Source organism: Corvus moneduloides, chromosome 22 (genome assembly GCF_009650955.1).
Source record: "Corvus moneduloides isolate bCorMon1 chromosome 22, bCorMon1.pri, whole genome shotgun sequence".
Classification (NCBI taxonomy): domain Eukaryota; kingdom Metazoa; phylum Chordata; class Aves; order Passeriformes; family Corvidae; genus Corvus; species Corvus moneduloides.
Window position 1 is genome coordinate 111,427 of NC_045497.1, and position 27,270 is coordinate 138,696.

Consider the following 27,270-nt stretch of genomic DNA (forward strand, 5'->3'; position numbering starts at 1 on the left):
GGTGCAGGAACCAGGGTAGGGGACAGGCAGCTGCCCGCGCGGGCTGGGAAATGGGGACACTTTCTCGCCTTTTCCCTTGCCAGGGGAGGGTGATCCGGTCCGGGTTTTGCAGGCGCCTCTCCCTTGCCTGTCTGCCCTGCCTGCCTGGAGACCGAGTCCGCTCCGTGCCCGCTCCCTCCCGCCGCTCCCCCCATTCCCCCACCCCGGGCGGGCCGGAGCGGGCGGCGGCGGCCTCCAGGCCGGGTTTTGCGCGACGCCCGCCCTCCTGTTAGAAATAGGAAAATTCAATAATCAAAGCAAAGGGGAGCGCGAGGAGGAAAAATCCGGGATCAGGGCAAGTTTGATGGCGCATGCGCGCTGCTGCCTCCATCCCAAACACACACACATTTCCCTTGACTTGGAAAGTCAACCAAAGCAGCCCCAAGTGCAGGTAAGCCCGTCCGCTCCCGCCCGGCCCCGGCCCCGCTGCCGGCAGCCCCGGGGTCTGGGCGCTGCGCGGGCGGGCGGCGCTGCCCGGCAGGTGGGCAGCGCTCCGCGCTCCGAGCCGGTTCCCGTGGGGCAGCGCCCACCTTCGCGGGCAGCGGGCAGCCTCGGCGGGCACCGGCCGACAGCGGGGGCAGCGGCGACCGCCCGGCCCCGCGGGAGGAGGGAGGTGCCGTGGCGGCAGGGGGCCGCCGGCGGCGGGGTAGCGCCGTGCCCGCTCGGCGGCGGAGCCGCGGCCGCGGCGGCGCCCGTCAATTTCCAAGACTTTGGCAGGAGCCCGGGCAGGGGACGGGGGAACACGTGCTCCCGCTCCGCGCTGAGGGCAGGTAACCGCAGCCCCGCCGCGCCGCACCGCCCGAGGGTCCCGGCGAGGCACCGAGTGGTGGGAGGGGAAAGGCGGCAGCAAAGTTGGGCGAGCGGCAGCTGGAGCGCTCGGCGGATAGGGCCGGGTGCGGCGGGGCGAGCCGTGCCGTGGAACTTTCTGCAAAGTGGCCGGGCCGGGGCCGGCAGCGCTTCTCCCGGTGCCCACAGCGGCACGGCCGCAGCCCCCCGGCAGGGACGGGGTGGGTAGGGGCCGCGGCGGCCGGGAGCGCGGGTCGGGGCAGCCGGTGCCCGGCCCCCCGGGCGAAGCAGCAGGTTATTTTTACCCGGTGGTATTTGCAGAATGTGCAGCTGATTTGCCATCCGGAGCCAGGAAGTTTCCCCCCCTTCGCCTCCTTCCCCTTTCCCCCTTTCCCCCGTGCGCGGCGGGGCAGTGGCGGGCGGGGGGCGACTGACCGGGGTGGCGGTGGGTGGGGGGCGCGGGCCGTGACTCCCGGGGGAGCGGCTGCCCGCGCTGGAGGCTCTGGGGACGGGGAACAGGTGTCCGAGCCGTCACTCAGAGCCGGGCCGGTGGGGGGGCGCGGGGCGTGGACGGGGAAGGCGAGGAGCGGTGTCGTGCCGGGACCGCCAGCGCCGCCGGCCGCGGAGCACCAGTCCCGGGGAGCAGAGGAGGAGCGAGGGGCATCCGGGGCGCAGAGCAGAGCGGGCTCGGCGGCGGCCCGGGGCGGCGAGCGAGCTGTCAAGAGGCTCGGGCGGGCGCGGGACTGGCGCTGCCGCTTGCCTCGGGGCCGGCGCCGTGAGCGCCTGGCTGCGCGGCGGGCAACTTGTGCGGCAAACTTTGAGGGGTGGGCTGCGGCCGGAGGCTGCTCCGAATCACGGCAGGTTTGATCGATCGACTCGAGCCCTCCTGCTCTTTCGGGTCAGAAAGGTGAAACTTCTCAGGAGCTGCACGTCCACCTTCCGTGTGCCCCCTCCTGTCCGCGCTGCACTGCACAGCGGGTCCTGGCAGCCTGCTCCCTGGAAGAGTAGCTGCCTCTCCCAAAACTTCATTGATGAATTTATTTCCTCTATTGATTTGCTGACTGTTAGCGTGGTATAATTTCTTGCGAAGGTTTCGGACTTCTCATTTCAGAAGTCCTGCCTGCTTCCCACCTACCTTTTATCTGTGTGTCGCTGCCACCTTGGTAGCTACCCTAAAGGTGGCTTGGAAGAGTTTATGGGAGAATATTGTTGAACTTCAGTAATCAAGTTTCCAGATCTTATGCCTCCTGTTTAATTTATTAGACTAGTTATTTATTCTGTTGATGATAATCTGTTGCTGGTTTCTATGGAGATGTTAAACTGATCTCTTTCAGAAATCAAACTCCATATGCACTAAAACGTTTAAAGGAGCAGTGTCCCCTTTTGTTTTCAGACTTTGTACCTTTTCAGCGCTTTTACTGGGCTCCTGTATATTTTATATATTAAAGCCTGAAGTTGAAGCTTTGTGCAAGACAGAACTTATTATGGCTAACAGAAAGTCAGGGCTTTGATCCTTTTTTTTGCATCATCATTTAAAACAGATCATTTTTCCCCCCTCATCACACAAGATAGCAGAACCCTTTCAAGATCAAAGCGTCCAGCTAAAAACTATTGTTTAAAAAAAAAAACAGAAAAAGAGAGTTAAATTAGGGGGATGTTTCCTTAATCTGCTTATTTTGTTCTAAAGATTTTTTTTTTTTTTAGCTTTGCAAACACAACAACAACAGAAACTTGTGGCAACTATATTGTTATTTTTATACCTTCCAAGTCTTTTTAAAGTTAAAATAAGTTCAAAGTCAAATATCTCCAAAGATAAAGTGCTTGTTAGGGTGTTTTTATTACTTGGTTTCTAAATGTGGAAGGTCAGAATCCAGAAAGCTACTGCATTAGAGAAGGTTTTAATAGTCTTTGTCTCATCTTAATGAGAGAGCAATCTAAAAAACATTTTCCCTGCAACGTTTATAAATTATTTCAAAGAAGCCTCTCTGCATATAACTCAGTTTTCATTATTTCTTAACTTATCCATTGCATTATTACATGTGATTCAGTGTGATATCACTTTGGAACTAAAGTAATTGAGGAGAGAGAAGAATTTTTTCATGCTTAAAATTTCAGAAGTCCTGGTAAGCCGGTGTGTTGATTAGGTTGACGCACGGTGCACACCAATTGTGATTTTTTTCTCATCTTGTAGAGAAAAGTGCAAAGGTTTGCAAAAAATATACTACCAACACAATGCATGTTTAACACAGAAAAAAAATAAACCCTTGTTGTACTTTCTTTTAGTGTATCTTCAAAATGTTTCCACGATGTTTTTCCTCTTGGTATGCTTCTATACTGATCCTAAAAATAAAAGAATAATCCTAGAGGAAATAGTGGATGTAACCCTTATAACTCATATATGTTTGTGTGTGTATATACATTTATATTTCACATATATATGTATATGCATACATACACATATACGGAAAACACCAAGTGGTTTATGATCTGTCCATACTAGACTTAAATCCTTTTCCTTGTTAATTTTTTCCTTTTTTTTTTTTTGTAATTTTTTTTATTCCTTTTTTTTTTTTTCCTGCGTGTGTGATTTGATGTGTGGGAAATCATTTAAAAATTTTTGTAAGTATTCTGTTTATTTGTTTGATTTGAATTGCAAACAGAATTGACTCTGACAAGTAAAAAAAGGAGGGGGGAAAAAGGAAACGCTATGGCTTTAAACTCAGGAGTTTGCATATTCTCCTTGTATCTTTCCCCTTTGCTAATTATTGTGTTGTTTTCAGAGCAAATATGTCATATCCATGGCGACCAGGCAGGTTTATTGTCTTTCAGAAGCAATAGCTCACATAAGTAATTAATGACTTCTTTTTTTTTCCTCTGGCTTAGGTTAAACAGATCATTCAAGGAAAGTCATATCTCTCTCTCTCCCTCTCTCTCTCTCTTTTTTTTTTTAGCCCAGTGACATAAGAACATGAGTTAGAACAAGAAAATACTTTAACCAAGAAGTCAACAGCTTATTTTTCCTCATTTCTTTTTAAAAGATCCAAGTGTCAGCTTTCCACACACATGACATTGTCATTCTTGCAGTTTCAGACCGAAGCCTTTGTACAGGGAAAAGCCACTGAAGGCTGGAGTTAAGTTGGTGTTGTACAGCTGAGCAAAGTGTCTCTGGGTATATGTGGTGGGACGTCATTCTTGCTTAAGGGTTTTGCTGTGTACTGGGAAAAAAACCGTTTCCCTCACTTTTCCCCCCTCGCTCCAATTCTATCTGTATTAAAATCAGTGTTAAAATAAAGGTGTGTTTTTGTATCTTGCAGATTGTAATTCAAACAGTTTCCAGGAAAGAATTAGTAGTTCATTTTTATATACAGCATATATACACACATGCTTGAGCTCCACCCAAAACAATCAAGCTAGCTGGAAAAAAACCCTTATTTCCTTTTTCTTTTCAAGCCCAAGAAAACTTGCACAGTAACTTTCAAAAGCTTATTAAAAATAGCCCCCCATTTTTGCAAGGAGTTTTCTGCAGGTATGAATCTTGTTCTTTCCCTTTCCAACTCTGTTTCTTCCTATTAAAGCTGAATTTGCTATCTGTCCAAGCCAGTGGCTGGTTATCCACTACGATTTACTGAGGTGATGGTTGCCCCCTCCCATACTCCCCCCAGCACCTTCACCCCTGTTTTGGTTTTGCTAATTTCATTTTCAGAAAGATTTATACACAGTCCAGCTATATAAATTCCTTGGGAGATAAAAGCACCGCACACTTCCATGAACAAAAGCTTTTACTTGCATCCTGTCTTCCTTTTTTTCTTAAAGTAAAAAGGAAAAAACCCTAAAAACAAAACCCCAAGCCATCTGATTGAGGCAGGTATCATAAATGCATGCTGGTAATGATTCCGTATTCCACAATGCTGCTACTTTAACTTTTAAAATATGTTTCCTTTCTGGTTTGTAACATTAATCAAAGAGCCGCTTCCTTCCAAATTTCCACAGACTGGGGCTAATTAGAACCACTCGAATCATATTTTGTAAATTCCATGTGGATGTTACTTTAGGTTTCAGGATTGTGAGTGCTTCAGGTTCAGTCTGGCTAGGCAGTCTTAAGGTTATTTTTATTAATGTTTCTGTCTCCCAAACCAATTCAGGGTTTCTTTCCATTTACCCCAAATAGATTTGTGGGTTCTCGCACAGGGGTGTGTCGGAAATAGACGTTACAAGTAGGAAAAAGAAAAGCCGAGAAGGAAAGAGATTTTGCAGTGTAGTTCCAAAGAGCAACAGAGAACCTCCTAAGTAACGTGAAGCTGAGGATTCAACAGACTTGATAATTGAGCCCTTAACCTCCTGATGTCTGTATCAGAAAAACAGAGTCTAGCAGAGGGAGACAAAGAATAAAAGGAAATACTGGGTAGGAGGAAGCTGGGGAGATGACTGAAATATTGAGGTGTAGTTCAGGATATGCATAGATCAGTATTATGATGTTTCCTTAGGCTCAGTTTTTCCCTCTGGCAAAACATAGCTGGTTTAAAGGTGGCTTTGGGAGAACCTGATGTTTCTAGTGCAGCCGAGAGTCTGGCGTTTCTGTGGTGCGTGCAGATGTAACTTGGAGAGACTTCTCTTGAAATTTGTGTTTATGTGTCCCTCTTTTCCTTTTGTTTTTGAAGGACTGACTGGTGATTTTTTAAAAAAATCTTTATGGGAAGTTAAATAGCTAAAAGTTGGGAGTTTTCAGCTTGTGGTTATCAGGCTGTGCTAAAGGGATTTGAATCGAACCACTTTGAGCATCCAACAGGGTGACTGTTTCCATGCTCTGGTGTAGCATTTCTCTCCCGTATATTTGTTGTACCTAAATAGGGTATCCAAGAATTAGGGGGCAGTTGGCTCGCACAGAGATCTCAAAGTTAACTTGCTTTTGGTATATAAGACTGCAGCTTCAAAGAAAAGCAAGGGCACATCATAAATTTTGCTAAAATTAATCAACCGTTTAAGAGCTCCACATTAACGAGGTTTTCCAGGCAAGCAGCTTTCTTCTCTTCTTTTTCATTCAAAGTCTGAGAGGTTTGGAGTAGAGGGGGGGAGAACATGAGTAAGAAGAGGAAAGGAATGGAATTTGAGGAGAAATAATAAAAACAAAAAAGGCTGGATTTGTAGAATATAAATCCTCATGTGTCCTTGATCCATATTGTCAGGGTTTTTTTTTTTTTTTTTTTTTTTGGTCGGATTTGTCCTGTGTGCCTTTGACGGAAAAGGCACGTAGAGAGAGAGAGAGAGAGAGAGCGCGACAGAGGGGGAGAGAGAGAGACGTGTCACTGCTTTGGAGCTCATTATCATTCTTAATAAGTCTTAAGGAATAAAGAGGAGCATTGAGTGTAAATGCTGGGTAATCCTAACACTCCTCAAGGTGAGAGGAGTCTCGAGGACACAGAGAAAGAGAGTGAGGAGGAGGGGGCTACTGCGGGGGCAGGAGAGGCGATGTGGATGAAAGTGGTTTTTAAGGGAGTGGGCACGGGTTAGTAGGGCTTGTGCCTCTGGGACGCTTTGGGTTCGCTCCACAGGTGTATGCTGGGGCAAGTTGTCTCCAAGTTTGCATCCCAGAGATCTCCCAGATTTGCATCCGAGCAACCCAGCTGGACCTTGGGGCTGAAATGTTGGCCTCTAAATGGTGACGTTCTCTGGCGGACATCAGTTTGAGAAACGAGTCTGCTGTCCACCCTCCTCGGCCCTGTGCTGAAGGGTGTCACCCCAGCCCGGGCAGGAGCAGCGTCCCAGGGAGGGTGCTTTGCCATGCCTCCTCTCTGGCGCCTGCTTCCTCGGCTCGGGGTTGCTTCTCAGCCGGTGCGCCCTGTTCTTTGCTTCTTTCCGCGTCGCTCTTGTTGGATGTCTCAACTCCTTCTCTTTGCCTGAATTTCCTGAAGCATCTCCCTGCGCGGCTCGGACACTAGGTGGCTTAAAGCACAGGCTCGGCTCTGCTGGCAGCTGCCAGTGTTCATTCACTCTTTTCTGGTGGGCTCCCTTATTCAAACTTCAGGCTGACAGCAAAACATGGAGATGTCTTTGAATCCGTTGTGGATTCAGACATCGCACGACCTCCTTGGCAGTGTGTTTGCAGTCGTGTTCGGGGATTTGAGCCCTTGGAGAGGGAAGAAAGAGGACACTGATGAAATTAATTCAGGGGCTGGGCTGCTTGCTTTGATGATAAGGAGTCAGGAACCTGCTGGTGTTGCTGAGTCCTTCCCTCTCCAGGCAGATTTCACCATACCCATCCTAAAGGGTGTGTGTGTGTTCTTTTGGAAAAAAGCATTTCAGGGTTGACATCGCCCTTTTTATACTGTGCTGATGTGTAATGGAAGGTGCTGAGTTTTCAGTGATGCCCACTGGCCCTTCTTTTTGGTCTCTTATCTCAACTCCAGTTGCAGGCAGAAGGGATTGCTGTAATTGGGAATTTGCCTAATGCATCCAGAGCCTAAATAAGGGGAGTGGAATAGCACTTGAATATTTTTTTCCCCCTCCTGCGTTGTCTCTCTGGTTCAGCCCTTAGCTTCTGGCTGAAGTAGGAGCTTTACCTTTTTAAAAATTATTCCAAATACTTTGGAGCAGGTGGAAAGGAGTTGTGGATGCTGAGTTTTGATCAGTTGGCAGAAGCCAAATGCAGTGAGGTGTAAGTCTTGCTAAATGCTGATTTTTCTGGGTCCAGGTGCTTGGAATCAAGGTTACGTATTACATTGGTAATATTATGAGGTATTAAGTTATTAGTAATGGAACTGTGGGGTTTACCTGTACTTGGCAGAGAACTGCTAAGGAAATGCATTAGGCCTGAATTTATCCTGGTTTCTCCTGTAGTGTCCTTCCAGCATGCCTTAGCCCTGATCTGGAGGGAGCAGGAGGAAACTGGAATGCAGTTTTTGTGCATCATCTGTCTTTTGAACTCTTTCCTGAGACAGCTAATGAGTTGTAGCAAGGAGGCTCCGTTTCTTGTACAGAGGTATCTGTCTGCAACCCCCCTTACTCACTCTGTCCAGTGGCTGTTGATGAGGTGTCAGCTAATACCGTCCACACGGGATTGAGCTGGTCTAGAATAGGAGCTGGGGATACAAGGGTCTGTGCTCACGGGGCGAGCTCTAGAGCCATCAAGCTGCCAAGGCCTTGTGCGTAATAATTGCTGTAGGAAAAGGCGTAGCAGAACTGTCAGTTCTTTGGGGCCTTGGGGGCCTTTGGGGGCCTTTGGCTCCTTGCCCACCCTGGCATTTTGGGGTAGTTTTCTCTCCAGAAGGTATCCTACTTTTGCAATATCTGCAACCAGTGATGCTGTTTTGAAGCAACATTTGTAACAACTCCCAGATTCTAAGCCATAGGGCTTGTCATTTCAATGACAATACAAGTCACCTCTGAGTTGGTCTCTGAGGCTGCTCCTGATCCTTCTGTGTGTGAAGTCAGCTGGCAAGGCTGGTCTCAGTGCTGGGAGGGCAGCACGATGTCACACACACCAGCATCCATCAGACTTGGGAAGGAGGAAGGTAGATGAACAGGTTTTTCAGGGAGTTTTTGGGTTTGGATGCTATCCTTTGAAAGAACAGTGGGAACTGGAAAACTTAGAGAGAGAATCCCCTAATGGTCTATTTGGTACTGTGAAAAGGGGTCTTGTTTCAGCTGTCTATTAAAATGTGTTGTGTAGTGACACTTGGGAGGGGCCTGAGGAACAAGTGCTAAGAGCGTGACCCGAGCATAAGTTTTGTCTGCTGGGCTAGGAGAGTAGTTGACTGGAAAGTGTTTCCTAAAAGTAAAAGGTAGCCTGGTTCTGCTTGTATTTGAAGGTGGGGGTGGCAGTTGACTTTTACTTATAAGCCAGTTCTTTTCTTTCCTGGTTTTGCTTCTGCTTCCAATAGCAAAGGTACTGGGACATTTTATTCCTAAGCAGTATGAACTGCCAGCCCTACACCTTTCCCAGTGTGGATGGGCAGAGCCTTCTAAATAAGAAGATGTGAATGCACCTGGCATAAATGCAAACTGAGCTACGTGATCGCAGCCTGCGGCCTCGAGGTATCTCCCTCCTGCCCCACTCAGCCCATCCCCATGCCAGGAAGAGCAAGGGCTGCACAGAATTACGCTTGCCTGCATGGTGCATGATGAGGCTGGCAGAGCAGCTGGGAGGCTGGCAAATAGCTCCCAGCCTGGCTGCCTCCCCACGGGAGCTGTGTCTGCAGAACATTCTCTCCAGAGGTCTGCTGGTGATGAGCCCCTCCCTCCACCAGTGCCTCAGGCTGGTCCAGCTTTATACGAGGGGAGCAGTGTCCTTTTCACACTAGTGAGCCAGAAGAATCTCTCCCAGGGGTTATTGTAACCTCTCAGCAGCGATTTGCAAACAGGCATTCGGAGATAAAGTCTTGCTGCCGAGCTCAGGGCCAGTAGGGCAGATATGAAATGCGGCAGGTTTATGAAAGGGAAGGTGTATGAAATGCAGCCTGCATCTCCCATTTCACTGCACTATGCCAAAACACACAGTTTCTTATTTCAGTCACTGTGATCTTTCAAGGAGGTTAATTTCCATGACGAACTCCGGGCCACGTGCTTGGAGGATTTATCTAATTAGACTGACACTTTTCTTTTTTAAAAAAGAAAATTAAGCTGCACCTTGGAGGACTTAAGTATTTTAAACTGTGGGAGCAGCAGTAGGTAGTGTGATCCCTGCTCACAGAGCAGGGAGAGAGGAAATTTCCCATTTTATGGTCTCCTGTTTAAGACTTCACCAAAGATCCCCATTTACCTAATTTTCTTATATGGTGGTTGGGTGCTAAAGAGTATTTTATCCTGCCTGAGTCCCTAAAGCCTCAGCTGGCTCTTTAACTCATGTAAACTATTGGTGTTCTGGGCTGTTACGTATTCAGGATGGAGCAGAGGTTAAAGGAGAGACCTACTTATGCTCCTTAGCCATGTCCTAGAAAAACTGCATCCTCCCAGGGCAGTGAATGGTGTGCCTGCAGCCATGTAACTACCGAGGTGGGTATACGTCCCTCTCACCATGCTTGAGCACTTCATGCTCCTGAATGTGTGTGTTGTGGAAGCTGGTGTGGCTGTCCTTGTCTCATCTGTGGTCACAAAGAATAGTGAGTCCCAGGAGAACCTCCTAGCCCTTCATCCAGTCTTGTTGCAGTCGGATCATGTTTGGACTTCCTGCTAAAAATACCTTTCAGACAAGAACTGGGACCATGCTGTAATGAAAGTAGAGGATCTTAGGTTGAGGCAGTTACATGCAGGCAAGTCCCATGCTTCCCTCAGACTGGATAACTTTCACACTTGCAGGCACAGTGGATGATGCTGGTTTTGTTCCCATCAGAGGGCTCCTTGAGTCCTGCTCGCACTCTCTGCCTGCTGCCTTCCCATTACTTGGCAGCTCCTTGTGTTGCTGTGTGTGAATCCAGGTTCAGATCACTTCAGATCTGGTACTGCTCCAGCTGTTTATCCTTGCAAAAGAGATGGAAGGAACATCTCAGGGCACCGTATTTGCTGTACTAAACTCAGACAACTCAGACCACATTTTTTTGCAGCCCAGGCTGGAGCAGAGTAGCGTCTGTGGGAAGTGTCCACACAAAAGGAGCCAGCATAAGAGTAGCCTTGTGAACTCTGGTGATAATACATTGAATCCTGTGGAGCTGTTCATGGTGCAAGACTCTATGCAGAGTGAGAAAAATACAGCAGCCTCATCAAAGGAAATGGTCACTGGGCTTGCCGCAGTCCCCAGCTGATACACTGAGGAATCTGTAGTGGATTGAACCTGAGATTTAATTTTACTTTGTCTTTGGTGAGTAAAGGAACAAAAATAGATGTTTCCTTTCCCACCCCCCACCTAAGCAAAAGAAAAAAAGAAAAATAATAAAACCTGCCAGGCACTCAGAGGGCTAACCAGTAAGAGCTCTGTTGGCTGGAGAGCGATCGTTCTGGCTTGGTCAGCCATCCCTAACAAGTTACGGGTTGTATAAACTCCCAGCTTACAGCTGTAAATTTACTCAATTTTGAATACAGCCACAAGCTGGCTCAGCAGGATCTGAAACTGTCTGCTCCAGTAGTCCTGCTATGCTCAAAATTCACATTTGGGGGGCCCCAGCTTTAGACACATGGAACTGTGGAGGGCCAGATCATGGGTTGCATCCTACATAGCTCTAGACTGAAAGGAACCTCCCCAATATAAGCCGTGGTGCTAATTTATCCTTTCCTGGCTTTTAGCTTCCTCACCTTGGGTGAATGCCTCTTGATCTCCGTAGCTGCAGGTCCACTGCCCCCGTGCCTTTTCTGTCCCTCACTTTGAGACAGGGAGCTGGGTTCAAGGGAGATTCCCTTGCAGAGAGTTTGCAAAACACCTCCCGGCACAGCAATGCCATCTCTGCTGGATGGTATCGTAGGTGGGCAGGATTTGGTCCATACACAGTCCTGGGCCCTTCCTGCAGTGTCTGCTCAGTCCTTGCTGAGGTGGAGTCAGTGGGTACTTGCTTGAGGGACTGAGAGCAAAAGGAGAGTTCTGACTTCAGGGTTTGTTGCTGCAGAAGTGACTGATCTCTCTGAACACCTGTCGTGTTGCAACATTGGATACTCCTAGATAGCTGAAGTTTTGGCTTACACTTGTGGCACTAAATCCTGCCACAAACAGTAGCATGTTACTTATACTGAAAGAGAATTTAGCCCAGTCACACAGTTAACTTTGCCCACCTCTTACATGTTCAGAAATTGGACAGTTTACAGCAGTGTAGAGAAAAAGGGGCATAAGCATCTGAGCCCTGTCCTCTTACTGCTGACTACATTTCCTCATGTTTCTAATGGGGAAGCATTTTGTCCTTGAATGAGACATCGAGTATTGTCATGTTACTCCCACTGGCACCTCGGTCTTCAGCAAAAGTGAGGTGATATTTTCTGGAATGGGCTTGGAAGGTAGAGATGGCTTGAGGGATGACCCACCCCTCAACCAGACCTCCTCAACGTGCATCTGGCAGCCTCTGCCCTGGGGTGCTGCCTGGCTCTCCAAACCAGCTCACTGGAGCAGAATGGTGATGGCAGAGGTTATGGGGATAATGTGGTTCCAAACACAGCAAGTGTTCGCTCCTGAATTCAACTTCCTACAAATAAATGAAAAGGAGTGGTTTCAAATTTAAGATCTAGGAGAGGTTTCCTCTCCTGTATTCCTCGTCTTCCCTGTGGAGTTGTGCTGGATCTGGCTCTGGCTCCTAAAGGGTTAAGGTGACTCATGCCCCTCTCACCAGATCTGCTGGCAGGAACGATTCATCCCAGCCACTAATTGGTGGTGTTTGCTCTGCACTTTCTCGCTCTGGTTTTGATGAAAACATTTAACCAGGAGCTTAGTGTGCAGAGGCTCCCAGCTGACAGCACTGCGCTGGCTTTACCAAGTTGTCCTTGCTGTGTGTAAATTCAGCAGCTGGGCTTAGGCGTTGCAGGGGAGGACAAACATGCCTAGCATCACAGCTCCTGGCCCCGTGGTTCCACTCCTCAGAATGCTCCTCCAGGCCCATATTTGCTCTAGTCTGCAGGTGCCTTCCTGTACCTAGACAGCCTTTGGCATTGGAAGCCAGTTCAGAGCCTTGGGACAAGGCTGCAGAGGTGGGAAGAGAGGTCCTGATAGGTCCCATAGGACCTGGTCTTACCTGAGACATTTGGTAGAGCTTGGGAGATCTGTTCCCAAGACCATCTGGCTGCAATCCTGGGGGATTCTTCCCCAGAGAAGAGGCTCTGACAGGCCCTGTGCCACAGAGTGGTGAAGCTACTGGTTCTGTTACGTGGAGATGACCTAATCATTCTTTCCTATGCCACTTGGAAGCTTGTGCAGGACTTCCCCAATGCAGTCTTTCATTGCAGTTGTTTCAGGTAATAACCTGCTCATCTGTAGGCTCTTCTAAGGGGCTTCACATGAAGAAGTCTGAGATGGTTTTAATTTTTGGCATGCAAATAGTAGAGAAGTTGCCATGTCCTTATGGAGTCAGTCTTGAGAGTGGGCATGTCCAAGCTCCTCAGTTCCTGCGTCACAGAACCTGTAGGCAGCTGCAAAAACTGAAACATTCCCCAGGGGAGATGCCAGTTTATCTGTGCTGCTGCTGGAAAATGCATTCAAATTTCTGCCCAAACAGGAGATTGTGACATGCAAGAAATTCATCTGAGCCCATCAGGGCTGCCACTGCTCTGATATTTACTTCTCTCTCCTTATCTCTGGTGATCTACCCTACAAACAACAAAACAAATTCAGATGGGAAAATTTATAAACCAGAAAATCTGGATTCTCTGTTCCTGGAAAAGCATGATCTCTTGTTCTCAGCCGCCTCCGTGTGTCATGGGGTCTGCCATGAAGAGATGCCAGAACTGTTGAAAGAGGCCAGGCCTGTGTCTGCATTAAGGAAATGGAGCAGCAGTGTAACACCCTGCATGCGTGTGGGTTTCCAAAGGAGATGCGCTGCTCTGGGGAAGCAGGGTTTGCCCTCCTGAGAGTTGTTCAACAAAGGCATTTGTTCTCTTTCTGTCCATTTCAGGACCTTGCTCCACATCACTGCTGAACTGATTATGCCTATTGAGGGAAATTTTCTTCCTCTTCCTTCTCCCTGACTATTGATAGTCTGGAACTAAATACATATGTCTCATTAAACACAAAAAGAGCCAGGCCGGGCCCCCACTGCACAACGTGCTGCCTGTTATCAGCCTGGAGAAAGGGAGCAAACAGGTGTAGGATAACAGTGCAACTGAGAGAGACCAAAGTGCATCATAAAATAAACAAACAGCCAGTGCTCCAGCTCCCCCAAATGCGCCATGTAGTTCCAAGGGTCTACAGTGTGCTTTAGAACATGCTCTGAGCAAGTACCCGCTTGGGGCACCGTTTAATTTGCAGCCAGAAATGGGCTGATGATTTTCTGCATCGTAGGGCTGTTTGGAAGCCCCGTGCCCCTTCAGCAGTGCTTGGGGCTGCAGGAGCAATGGGAGCTCCCTGCCGCCAGAGCTTACAGTGGTGGGGAAAGAGGCCACTTGCAGGACTGACCAGCTGTGCGTCTGACTTGGGTTGTGAAATCAAAAAAGCAGGCCTGGATGAAGAACTGAAGAAGGCATCTGAGCCTTCCTTTGTCATAAGTAAAGGCTGTAACTTTTTACTGTGACCTTCACAACCTTTACTGTTTTCAGGGAAGAGCCCAGTCTCTGTGGTGTGACAGTCTTTCTCTTGAGATTTCTTAGGTGAGGATATTTGTATTTTACTTAATTTCTTTGCACATTTTGTGCTATGTGGATCTTCAGTTGTCCCTTGTGCTTTGGGGCTAGCAGAGCTTGCAGTGGTGCTGCTGGCATTTTTGTTGCACTTAGTGAAGCAGCAGCTTGGCTTACTGTACCCCAGCAGCAGCCAGTGCTTTAGTGACTCAGCCCCTGGAATTATGCTTACCCAACAATACCTTTTGTCCTTTGCCCAAAATTTCTGGCCAAGAAAAAGGGAAAAAGAAGGAGGGAGAAAAGAAAGAAAAGATAAAATTCTGCATTTAGTTGTCCTTTCCTCACAGGTGGTGCCAGTTGGTTTTTGCTTTATTTGTACAGGGTGGGGAAAAGAGAAAAAGAAAACAAGGTGGAACTCGGACAAGGCCCAGGAAATGTTTGAACCTGACAACAAACTTCCTTTGTTCAGGGGAACAGGGGAAAGAGAACAGAAAAAAGGGACAGAAGACCTGCTGAAACCAACCTCAGCTCTGTGCTCTTGGACAGGTTTCTTCTTCCTACCCTTTATTGTTTGGGGTCTTTTGTATTGCTCAGTGTCTTGTAATAATTTTATTTGCACAAGGGCTTTTGTGTACTGCCTTCTAGAAGGTGGACAGATGAAAGGTTTCCTGGGGACACATTTGTTATTTGGATGGGAAGGATTTGTCAGTTGTTCTATCATTTATCTATCATAATCTATCATTTGTTCATGCTTTGCATGATCCTTCTCCTCCAGCCATGAAGATCAAGATGGCTAGAGGGGAAGCATGAAGGACCATGCTTCTCAGGAGGAGAGACAGATGAGCAATTTAGGGGCTAGGCAGACAAATCCTGATTAAAATGCAGAAACCAGAGGGTTTTGTTGAGGAGAAAACAAAGAGAACCATGAAGGCAGCTGTCAGGGATACTGCCTAGAGGACTCCTGAGTATCACCAAGTGCTACAGCACAGACCTCCCTTTTTTTCAGGTTGGCACATAATCTCTTGGTGAATCATCTGCAATGTTATTCTTCAAAAAGAAGAACTGGGAGTTGTGAGATAGCTGCCCAAGGGACACTGGAAATTAGAGTAATCTGCTGCTGTGTGGGACAAAAGGGATCCTGGTGGGATTGGGTTTCAGCGGGGCCATTACAGCCAGTTCATTGGTGCCTACTGTAGGTATGATCAGGGCCATGCAGCACTCCTGGAACTTGGTTGGAGCACATAGAAGTGTTTTTCCATCCAAACAGGTGGTGACAGCTCTCTCTGTCCTGCACCTGGCAGTCCACATGTTGTGTGTTCAGTACAGCTGGCCTGGGCTGGGGTGACACTCACGGGATCTGTTTCTCTCAGGAGATGCTCCTCCCTAGGAGGCTGCCTGGTACCTTCCCAAATTGCACTGTACTTCTTAGCTGTTGACTCTATGCAGTGTTGTAGTGGTCTGGTAATGCTGGAATGGCTGGGTAGTGAGGAGACTGGGATGAAAGGCTGTTCAGTCCTTTCTTGGCCAGCTTAGAAATATGTTACACAATGCTTAATTAATCTCTGTTATCTCATCTGGGTATCACAAAACGCTGTGTCAAAAGGAGTGAGCAAAGTTGGGGATATCGCCTGTATTGCAGATGCTGGCCATGCTCTCCAAAGAAAGGTTAAATATTTTGACTTGGCTTAAAGTGAGGAGGTGTCCAACTTCCAGTGCACAAAAAGGAAGAAAGAGGAGCCAAGAATGAAAGTCTGTCTCTGGAGCTGGACTGATGCAAGAGTTTCCTGTGGTGTCCTGTGGAAGTCTTTCCAGTCTTTTGATAACGGCCAAAACACTGCCATGCCTACTATATTAAAGCATCCAAAGATGCTGCCAATTAAAAACTTACCCTGATGCTGGGGAAGTGGATTCCCTGGATTGTATTAGCAGGAATATGCACCTTTCTTTCCAGTGCAGGTTCCTTCTGAGTTTCATCAGACATCCCTGGAGCTGCTCTTTTCCTAACTTTACCTCTAAGCTTGGGCTGCAGGACACAATCCCAGTTAAATAATGCTAGAGCAGAGTCTGAATTCAGTGAGCCCTAGGCAAAAGCTGGCATACTTCCACTACAAAAGATGCTATTCCAGTTGTGCACCAAGAGCTGCCGCATTCTGACTTTGGTCCTCAGTCTTTGCCTTAGTTTTTGTATCTGTACAGTGGAGATAATAAAAATTACCTGCAACATGGCTTGTATTTGAGAATTAAGGAACAGTTTCCAGAGCCAGATTGAAGGCAGCTGTAGAACACAGGCTGTATTTTTGGTGCTAGTGTATTTGTCTGGAGTTTAGAAATTAGGGCCCAAGTGAGACTAAGAGAGGCAGGTGAACACACTTGCTGTGTTTTCTCTTCAGAGACGTTCCAGGGAAACTTGCCCAGGATTCTCGAGGGAAGAGGCTGGTACTGGGGTGCTGGCAGCAGGAGCAGTAGTGGCGAGTGAGCAGCTTTCCTGCCATCCATTCCAAGCACAGGAGTGACTGTGGGGAATGGTTTCAAAGCCACCACTATGGAGATTAAGGGGATGAGAATGTAAATCTCAAGTAAAAAGGTAATTGAATGTAATAGCAAACACTGCTCGGTCTATGTTAATTTTAGCTCTTCCCCTGGATACAAGGCACTGTATTAGTGTTTTATTACCATTTTGTTTGCACTAATAAAATAGTAAAATTTATTTCAAGGAAGTTGAAGGATGGTTTTACAATGCAAATTTGAAGAAATTGGACTTTTCATTTACGCCACTGCTATTTTAAACCCTGAAGGGTGTAAATTAGCCTTCTGTGCCTGGGTGAAATCCACTGCTTCCACAAGCAGGGGGAGGATTTGATGTGGGGGAGAGGAGAACAAAACCAAATCATCTGAATATTTCAGAGAGACAGAGAGATCTGATGAGGAGAGAGAAAAAAAATCTGACTGCCTGTGCCCACTGAGTGGAAGGGCTGGAGCAGAGTGGGAAGAGCTGATGAGAAGCAGGTTTATGCTGGTGAGCGGCTTTAGCTGCCGTGAGCATCAGGAAGGGGCAGAACAGGACATGGAGGTTCCAGTGGGCAAGGTGTGTGTCCTGCCCTGTGCTGGCCATGCAGTTCCTCCTGGTGAAGGACGTGCAGCAGCTGGGGCTCTGCTGATTACCAGTTACTGTCAGTGACAGACAGCTCCTAGAAGTGTGAAAGCCCAGGGCAGGTTTTGCTTTCTGGCCCAGGTGACCCACGCTTCCCATGTTGCCTGTGCTTCTCTTTTGCTTTGCCGTCTTCATCTTCCTGCCACAGCCCAGCCCATCCAGCTGCCAGGCACTGCCTGGCTCTGATTCCCTGCTGAGTCACGGTGCTGCCAGGGAAGGTGCCTCCAACCCAAGAGGCTGGTTCAGTGACCTCCTCCTTCACACAGGACTCCTCTGTGGCATGAAATACAAAGGGATGGGCTGATTATCTGGTCCCTTTCACCTTTGTAAAGTAGTTTATAACAGTGCTGTTCTCATCACACTTTTGCCAGTGCTTGGCCTTGACATAAATGATGCTGTAATGACACAGACTCAGGTCCAAAGAGCCTTGTTTGGTTCCAAAGGTCCTGCGCTGAGCTGGCCACATACCTCGTGGAGGGGGGTGTCTCAGGGTGTAGAAGCATCCGAAGCATAGCAGCTTTCTTGGACTTTTCTAAGTTTCTGCAACAGGTCTGAAAATCTCATTGGGTAACTTCAAGGCCTTCATTCTCCTTGTGCAAAGGAAAGTGTGGAGCAGGAGTTGTAACATCCCTTTTTTTCAAATCCCAGAGGCTCCATTCCCCTGCTGGGGAAGGCTTTGAGTTACTGTTCCCTAGTCATGTTCACCTTGCGTATACCTCAGTCTTCACACAATTCTGGCGTTGAAGTGAGCCATGCTGAGTTTGTCCTGTACAGGAGAATTAAGACTTTTTTTTCTTAATCTTGAGTGAAATTGTACATTTGTTCATTGTCCTGAGATGCTTGTTTAAAGCAAGTCTGTGTATTGTATTATGTACCTCCCCAACCGACATTAGGCTTTTTACAGTGAAAGAGGTACTGATTTGGGTATGAAGTCCTCAGAGAACCCTTTTCCTTCTTCTGTCCAGCAGACTGATGGGCCCCTCAAGCACTGCTTGTTCCTAGGCAGTTTCTCTCCAGCAATATTAGCGATTTTGCTGCTAGCCCCGTCACACTGCTGTGGGCTGCTGCTTCTGTGGGATGTAATGGCTCAGGTACTCGTTTGGTGTCTGGCCACCTGGTCCAGCTGTTGCCCTGCATTCTTGGCGAAGTGGTGCTGAGTGAACTGGAGAAGAAGAACCTGCTCCAGTGATCTGATATTACAGAGAGGTAGATTTCCCAGCCCTCCTTTGGACTATGAATATCATCTATTCATGTTATCCTCGGGAGGCCTTTCAGGACAGAAACCACTGTTTACCCCATGCGAAGGCAGGATAGGGCTTTGACTTGTTACTATTTTTTGTCTGGATAGCAGCAAATCTACTGGGAAAGTTGAGGCCAGGCTCCAGGTCCTTTGTCCTTATGGCTGTGCCACCTCTTCTAGTGTCTGGGCGTTAAAGAAAGCCTTCAGAAGTTTAACCCTCTTGCAGGTTCAACTTTACAGCACAGTCACTAGCCATGGGTGGTATTGGGCAGCCCTCTTAAACTCCCTGCCCTGCTTCTTTGGTGGGTGTAGCAGAGACTGAGCCAAGACTGAGGGCGTTACCAAAGCAAGCAAAGACTTATTTTTGGCATTGAAATGGTTTCCTATTCCAGGCGAGTCTGGGGAGCAGCGTGGTTGTGTACCCAAGGATTTAAGCAGTGCATTAAGCAGAGGGGTTACACTCCGGGTGGATTTCAATCAAAAACTATAATTACATCAAATAGCAAATGGAAATGGAAAAAGGGGATTACTGACTCGACCCTGAATGCTGTTGGCTGCTGAACCTGCTCCATTATTTACACCCCCTCTATTGCCTGAGGTGGGGTGTGTATGTGTGTAGGCAGTAAGGCCCCTCCTCCTTTTTCCATTTCCTTCATGCATCTGATGAAGTCAGAGTCCCTGTGCTGGTATCAGTGCTTGGAGGAAGATTGGAATTTGCATGACTTGGATTTGGGACTTTGTAGGGCAGGTTTGATCTCCCTGGGCAACTCTTCCTGGCTCCAGGCAGGAAGAACTGCTCAGCTCAGGCAGTCATGGGAACCCCCAGGCCTACAAGCTTTCTCTCTTTTTCTGTTTTGCTATCAGACCAGTGTTTTAGACTCATAACTGCTCATCCTCAAGGCAACTGGAAAGCTCCAGACTGCAAACAGGAAGTTCTTTCTGACCTAGAGAGCTGGTAGTGTTTAAAACTGTCCTTGAGTTAGCAGAACTGTTCTGTGCCTGTATTGAGGCTCTGAAATAGTCTGTCTTATTTGGCACGACCAAGCCGGTACTACCTAGCTGGGGACTTTACCACACACCTACGCTCACGGTTCAGGCTCCCATGTTTGCTCTCTGGTTCGAGCTGCTTCCTGCAGTACTTCGAAACACTTTGTGGATTCCAGTTTGTCACTTCTGCTGTCTGGCACCGCTGTACCTGTCACCTGCCTTCTGGCCTTTGTCTGCATTGTTTCATTTGTCCTGTTCTCCCAGTTCCTCCTTGTGTCTCCTCTCCTTCCTGTCATCGACAGGTTGTGTCTCTACACGTCTGTTGCACATCTGAGTTTGGGAGGATGTGTAGTGAGTGTGCTGAGATGGCTGGAACTGTTTACCAGACAGGGAGGATAAGGAATTCAATCCCTCACTGCCTTCCCAAGCCTGCTTTCTCAGGTGGTTTTCCATATGTCTAATCCCAGGTTTCATAGCCCAGCCCAGCTCCTGTTTGATGGGATTTCTTCTTCTCTGTTCATTCTAAATGGGTGAGATATTGTGCTGGAGTGAAGTCTTCATTTATGCTACAGAAGAGGCTTGCTTGGTGCTGTGCTGTTACAGCATCTGCTACACCTTCGCCAAATGCGTTGCCCCTTTTTCATCCGTGGCACATTCAGAGCTGGAGGATGTAATGTGGTGTGTAGAAGAGAAACCCCAGTACCTTAGTGGTTGATTTACACATGGTTTGAGAAGCACTGGAAAAGGACAGTAGTCTTTCCCTGCTCTGGATAGTGGCAAATCTATACAGAGTGCTGGCTGCACTTTCATGGCACTGACCTCACCTGGGGAGGAATGGTGCTTTGTAAATGTAAGAAAATATTCTCTTCTTATAGACAGATGTTTGATTTTGTAATACAATACAGTGACCTGAAAAAACCCCAAACCCTATCCAAATGTAGGTTGTATGGTTTAATACAGAGCTCTCTCTTTTCTACAAAATCCACATAAAAATAAGGCTGTTATCAGTTAATTTGAACTGAGCCGAAAAAGCTGTTTATTTAAATAAAATTTAAATACAGTAAGGAAACTCAGGTCAAAACTGAAAAACTTTTTGGCAGGTAACGGAAAGAGTAATGATACTGATTAGATACTTTATTATACGAACAGAGAAAAAATTCTTCAAGACAAAAGTATGATCTAAGACACTTTCCCAATTCATTTTTTTCTTCAGCATTTTGCTGACCTTAAATTTATTTTATGCTTTTTCTGCAGTACTTAGAGTCCAGGTATAGTGGTCTAGGGGACTAGTTCAAGAAGACCAAACCCTTAAACAAACTGATTATCTCACTGTTCAAAAGAGTTACAGTGGGAAAAATACATGGTGACAGATAAATTTTTACGTGAAACATTCTAAAATGTATCTTGATTTTAAGTTTGTTTTGTTACACACTCTAGAAGATAGAAAAATCCTAGCAGGAAAAAAGTTGTAAGAGACACAGGAAAACTGGACTTGTCCTACTTTGTGCAAGCTTGAATTTACTCCTCACTGTGCAAAGTCCTGTTTCGGCTGCTGTGAATGAACTGGAGCCAGTGGAACTCCCTAGTTCAGGGCCTTAATGGCTTTTTATGATCCAACTGTGACCCTTCTGCTGCTTCCTTTTTGCCTTTCCTAACTATATTTTGGAAATGACAGCCCATTTCTGTTCTCTTGTCCTTGTGTAAACCCCAGTTACCTTTCATCAAATGATACGATCTGAGCAGATGCTAAATAAAAGGTTTGATTTTAAAGGGATATAATTTGCAGTTGTGGAAATATATGAGCAGAGGGTGAGGTAGAAAGAGAGGAGCAGCATGTCGAGGTTCAGGCACCCGTTGTGGAGAGGTGTTGAACACTTACAGCTCTAGCTGAAGCCTTCCCAAGCTGCAGGTACTGAGACATTTGGAAGACTTGGGTCTGTACATTTTATGAGGGAAATGTGCATGAACATTTCAAGTTGCCGTAACATTCTCTGTTTCTCCTGCTTGCACGAGCTCTCACGTTACAACACCAGCGGTCCTGCTGTTTTCGAGGGGCTGGCTCAGCACAGCAGCTTGGGGCCAGGGAGGGTGTTACACCCCCCCCAAAAGTAGAACTCCTGCCAGGAGGCATCTCACCTCAGAGAGGCAATCTTCATGGATTACTAGTTTTATCAACAGTCCATCCTTTTATACATAGAGAAGGAAGAGAGGACAGAAATTCCATCCAGCTCTGCTGATTCAGTGGAGTAAAGAGGTGGAATTCATTAGGAAAAAAGTTGTTTACGGCACAGCTTTAGCCAGAGGATCTTCCATTTTAATGTCCTGCCTTTTTAAGATAGATTGTGTGAAAGACAAAGCAAGTACTAGGGGCTGCTTGGTGGTTTTGTTTTTATGCTTTCATTAAAGTTTAATTGCGTGACTTGTGTGATGTAACTTCTGGAAATGCCTGTTGCAGTTGGTGGCAAAAGGATTTTCGATTTGTTGTGTTTGAATCAGGTACAGGAGTGTTAAACCTCAAAGAGATATTCAGACATGCACATAGAGAGAAAATATATATCTGTAGGATAGCTTTTGATTAATGAAAGAAAGGAACTGAAACTGTGGTGAGAGAAGAATATCCTTTATTTGAAAGCTCTTCTGCTACATGACTAGAACAGAGAGTAAGGGTCTTTAAAATTAGTATAACTGTAATTTATATCCACCATAAGGACACTCTTTGCCTCCTGATCAGTAATGGAGCCTTAAATATAAATGGATCCTTATCTTGCAAACACTCAAGTATTTTCTTCACTCACATGAGGTGTCAAAGGAAAGATTTCTATAAGGAAAATGGGGTATTTGCATAAGTACCCACAGCATCAAACAACAGAGAATTTGTATTGCATAAACAACAACAACCACATTAAAATCATACTGCTTTAATAGTTTAGAAAAAGATATAACCAAAACACTGAAACTGTAATAGATGTTGCTCTGTGTATCGGTATCGATTTCATAATTTGTGTTGCCTTAATCTTGGGTGGGTGAAGATTAAGAATCTCCACGTAGAGTTATGTGTGTGCAATAAGTGGGAACACCGTAAGCAGCTTTCCTTTGCCTGGAGATGATGATTTAGGGCAGAGTGTTTTCTCCATAAAAGCTGGGGTTTAGAAGAACAAAAGAGGATCTTTATTAACAAAAATCTTGAAAGGAAAATATGCATTAAACAATGAACTGGAGGAGAAAGCACTTACTTTAAACAACTTTTCCAAACTTCGTGTTGTAAACATGAGAGCAAAGTGATCTCCACATGCACATGTGAAACACCTTTTTCCCACTGTCCAACACGTCAATTCCCAAAGGAAATTTGGAGCATAAGTGCTGAAAAGGAGGAGAAGGTAGAAGTTGAGTTTGTACTCTATAATCTAGAGCCTTTTATGTATAAAGCATTTATACCTGTTTAATTTGAGGTGTGGTAGTTTAACTGATAGTCTGCACTGAAACAGCTTTTTCGGCTCAGTTCAAATTAATTGATAACAACCTTATTTTTATGTGGGTTTTGTAGAAAAGAGCGAGCTCTGTATTAAACCATACAAGTTTGTATGAGGTATCTTCTTATACACATTTTTAGAAATCTGTGGGTTTGAAATATTGTTAATCAAGGGTGAAAAACGGAATAGAAGGAAATTCACTCTGTAGAGCATTTGTGAATTAAGGTTAACATGCTCATAAAATTATGATTAAAAAAATAGCAATGGTCACCTTCGGCTTTGGTTTCTTTGAAACAGAGCTGAGCTTCATCAAAGTAAAAAGCACTTCACTCAGACGAGGGGAAAGGAGTCTCACCTAAAGCTTTCCCAGCAAATGGTAGGGGTGAACTGCTTTTGTCTAGAAAGAAGTAGGATTTTCTTGCTTTCCTCTGGGTTTCTGCTCAATGGTGAGAACTGGTTTTCCCAGAAACTGCACCCAGAACTTATGGCTGCTTCCTGATCCAGGTAACTACAGGTTACTAAAAAGACATGCACTTCTTTCCTCTAGTTACCACTGCAAAATTCCCTCTAAATTAATTTCTTCTTAGTTGCTCTATTTTTATTTGTATCAGATTTTAAAATTTTTTTCAGATTTTGTAACTGTACATGCTTTGTGCATTTGTTTTGTCTGTAAGTAGTTTGTTCTGGTCTGCAGATGACTATCCACCCCGTGCAGCAGAGCAGGCAGGTCTAGAGCTGGACTCTGCACTTCTTCACAGGGCATCTGAACCGACAGGGCTGTGTGTCCAGGTGGTACGCTCAAACTGTCTTGCCATTTCAAGAGGCAGAAAACTGTTTCTTTTCTTGGTGATCATTCTTTCAGTGAGTCTTTTCTCTGAACCAAATAGCAATCAAAGCTGGTCCTGGATTGATCGCCTGCTAAGCAGCTTCCTTGTTGTAGGGTGTCATATCTTAAAAACAATAATAAATTAAACCACCTCACAAAACACTAGCCATTAAGTGGAAATAGCACTTTCTCCTTAGACTGAGAAGTTTATTTAGCAAAGAAGGGGATAACCTAGTGGTTAGAGCACAGACAGAAATCTTGTAGCTTAGATTAGATTGCTATTTGAGTTTTGTCTGGTTACTTTAACTCCTTGTTTTCCCACCTTCACTGTGAAGCAAAGAATTCCCCTGTGTCATGCCATGCAATAAAGCTTGAATTTTGACTGGGCAACAAATACATCTGCATGCATGGGGATTTTATGTCAGAAATCTGAGTTCTGTCTCTGAGTTCCCACGCACTTGCTCATTTTTTCAGTGAAATAAGTCTGGCTTTTAGAACTAGCGCAAGCAATTACTTAACTCCAGGGACTAATAGGTGGAAACATGTCATTTTAAAAAAATTATTTGGTTTTGCGGATCTCTGGGACTTTGTATTAGGCTGGAATATCACTGCTGCAAGTGATGTCTGTAGGCACTGGGTTTGTTCTATGCTCCAAGAAGACCAGGGCTGGTTGAGCCCTGGGCTCCTTGTGCTATCGGTCTGACAGCAGAAAGCTCTGCTGCACATCATTTCAGCATAAGCATATGGGTGAAATGGACCTATAATGCATAATTGTAACAAGTAACTAGAATACTGCCTATGCACTTCCAAAATTGGCTGGGTTAATAAAACGTGCTGATTGCTCCCTGAGGATATCAAGGGACTGGATGATATTAGTAAGGGTCACCAGTTCAAATCTGGGGCAAGTTAGCAGTGACTGCAACAGCCATGTTACAGGCCTGCTGCTTTTCCCTAAGTTCTTGCAGACAGGTATCTCTATCACTACTGTGTTGACAGATGGATTAAAAAAGGAGGATGGGTCTGTATGGTGCTGACACAGGGCTTCAGAGACGTCAGTGTTTTCCCAGTTCTACTTGGGATTTCAGTCCCCTTTCCAGCGTAAGTTTAAAGCATGAAGGTGCTCATCCATGTTCTCTGGATTCACAGTCCTTAAGTCCCACATCTCGCAAGTCTGTCACCTCATCTATGTAGTGGAAACAACAATTAATTTGATTATCATGTTCTGTTTTTTGAACAACAATGGTTGATTTCCAAGTTTCCATGAGAAAGGAAAGGTGGGAATACTCAGCTGTTGCTCTTGCTACTGCTGGTTTTGGGGATTCAGTCTGTCCATCCCGGACAGAGGGTGTTCCTATCTTGGGAGGTAAATTACCATCACTATACCTGCACAGTGGTGCTACATTGTTTTTGTAAATGAAAGGCAACAGTCCTGAGCAGTAACACACTACAAGATCCCCGCCTGCGCCTCTCAGTGAGCAGAGATTTTCTGGATTTGCAGCTTTTGCCTCCAGGTTGATGCTGCTCAGGAGTCTAGTGAGGGTATCAGTACGCTTGTGTGTGTAGGAAATTGGTGGTTTCTGGCTGTGCTCTCTGCAACATCCTGCCCCTTCAAGACACATGGGAAGCTGAACAGCATACCATGCTGAGAAGGAGGGCAGCTTCTGGTCAGGCACTTGTATTTTTGCTGCCTTAGCTGCTGTTATAAATTCCTCACTCTGGCCTTTCACTTCTGATATTTTTCCCTTGGCCAAATCAAAGACAGTTTTGTTACCTCCGGCTCCCTGCAGATGTGGCAGCTTCAGGCAATGAAATATGCTCCAGCCTTTAAAGGGAGGACAGGGAACCTGCTGCTGGGAATCTGAGATGGAGAAGGGTTTCGGGAACAGGACCAAGGCTTTTGCCTTCGTTCAGCCCTGGCTGCATCCCTGTGCATGTGCAAAACCAACAAGCCTGCTAGTTGTGTGCTGGGAGGATAGATCAAGGTGCTCCGGAGTGCTGTAGGATTTACAGTGTGGATTGAAAAAACACACAGCAGCGTGTGTAGGTGGCACTGAGACATGACTGCCTCTCCTTGCCACTCCCCACTTGGGCAAGCAAGGTCAGCATAGCTCCTAAATGAATACATTCTATAGTAAAATGGATGGATTTGGGAGCAGTTTTAGTATTTGTGCCTAGAAGGAAAAAAGAGAAGTAGCTGGGATTGTCTGAGCTTCCCCTGGAACTAGATATGGAAGAGTACAGTCCTAGTGACTGGGCATGGATTTTTATGGTAGATGTGAGAATGTGCTTTAGGTTCCTGCAGTCATTTCCCTCCTTGTTTTTCCAGTGGTGCTCAACAAAGTTGGGATTTCAGATTCCTGTTTTCAAACCATTCAAAAGCTTGAATGTACTTGTAGGACTGAGACCCAGATGATAGTGCACAGGAGGGAGAAGGGATGAGTGTTTTGCTGGAGTGATGCTATGGAGTATGCTCCTGTGCTTGCTAATGTTCAGTGTCTGGAATTGGACGGTACTGAGCTTACTGTGATCCCTTGTTTGTAACTGTGTGGATGCTCATGAGACAGAGAGCCCAAAGGTGCTTCTTTGGTCTTTACTGTTCATGGTGGGAGCCCTGAAGGGCTGCAGTGCAGCACAGCAGGCTCTTGACTCAGGCAGTTCCTGGGGGAATCCCTCTTCTTTCCCCATTAGTGACTGCCCTCATGTTTGGGATAAGAGGAGCATAAAGCCCATCTTGACTGAGAGGCAGTGCCAGGGATTATGGAATTACTATGAAGGGTTGAAGTAATTATTCATATCCTGCTACATGATCATCATATCTCGAGGGACCTGGTGGAGGGTCATGGGACTTGTTTGAGAGCTGAGAATCTGAGGGATGGTCTGGAGGCACCCTAGGGCCACTGGGTTAGGGCCCTTTGCACTCTGTAGGAAATTCCCTTACCCCCACATGTACATCTTCAACTGCGGACCCAGCGGCAGCTGTTTGAAGTTGGAGGAAAGGGTGGAAGTTTATCCTGGAGGGCCTGCCCCTGTCAGCAGCCTTGGGTGGGTGGAAGGGGGAATCTGGCCAGTGAGCTGGTGAATGCACACAGAAATGATTCTGGGAGCCAAGGCTAGTCCTGCTGATGTGGCCCTTTCTCCTGCAGCAGATCATAAAATATGGCTCAAATTTTCATTACCGCCTGTATTGATTATCTTTTGGGACAGATGAATTATAGGGAACATTAAATTTAAAAAAAAAAAAAAGGGAAATATTTGAATGAGTTTGGGAGGTCGATGCCAGAAAGGCTGACGCACCAAGCCTTACCGGCACTTCCCTGCTTTGTGCATCTGCTGGGCCCTTCCCATGGTCCCCCTTGGGGAAGCCTGCTCAGGGAGCTCCCCTTGTTCCTTTCGGCTGCCCTTGGGGAGCAGCAGGCTCTGCAGTGGCCGTGGGCTAGGCCAAGAGACAGCCCAGCAGTGCAGACAGTGGCTGGAAGACTTGGGTGCTCTTCCAGAGTCCTGCCCCATGCCACAAGTTCTACCTTCTCTGGGGGGTCACCCTGAGAACCTTCCAGTTAAACAGTAATCCACAAGTGTCTGTCTGGAGCCTACTTTG

At 46.5% G+C, this 27,270-nt stretch overlaps 1 protein-coding gene across 7 annotated transcripts in view; it reads left to right on the plus strand.

Annotated features, from left to right (window-relative positions):
- The first annotated feature begins 323 nt into the window (after nt 1–323).
- The window catches only part of CASZ1 (castor zinc finger 1), a 199,410-nt gene continuing 172,463 nt past the window's right edge, over nt 324–27,270 (plus strand). For 5 of the 7 annotated variants that reach the window (XM_032131870.1, XM_032131872.1, XM_032131869.1 and 2 more), the window contains exon 1: nt 337–430. The gene's annotated coding sequence lies outside the window, so the exon portion shown is untranslated. Of the gene's footprint in view, nt 431–730; nt 810–27,270 lie in introns of those variants that run through there. The other 2 variants (XM_032131874.1, XM_032131868.1) reach the window with 2 other exon arrangements.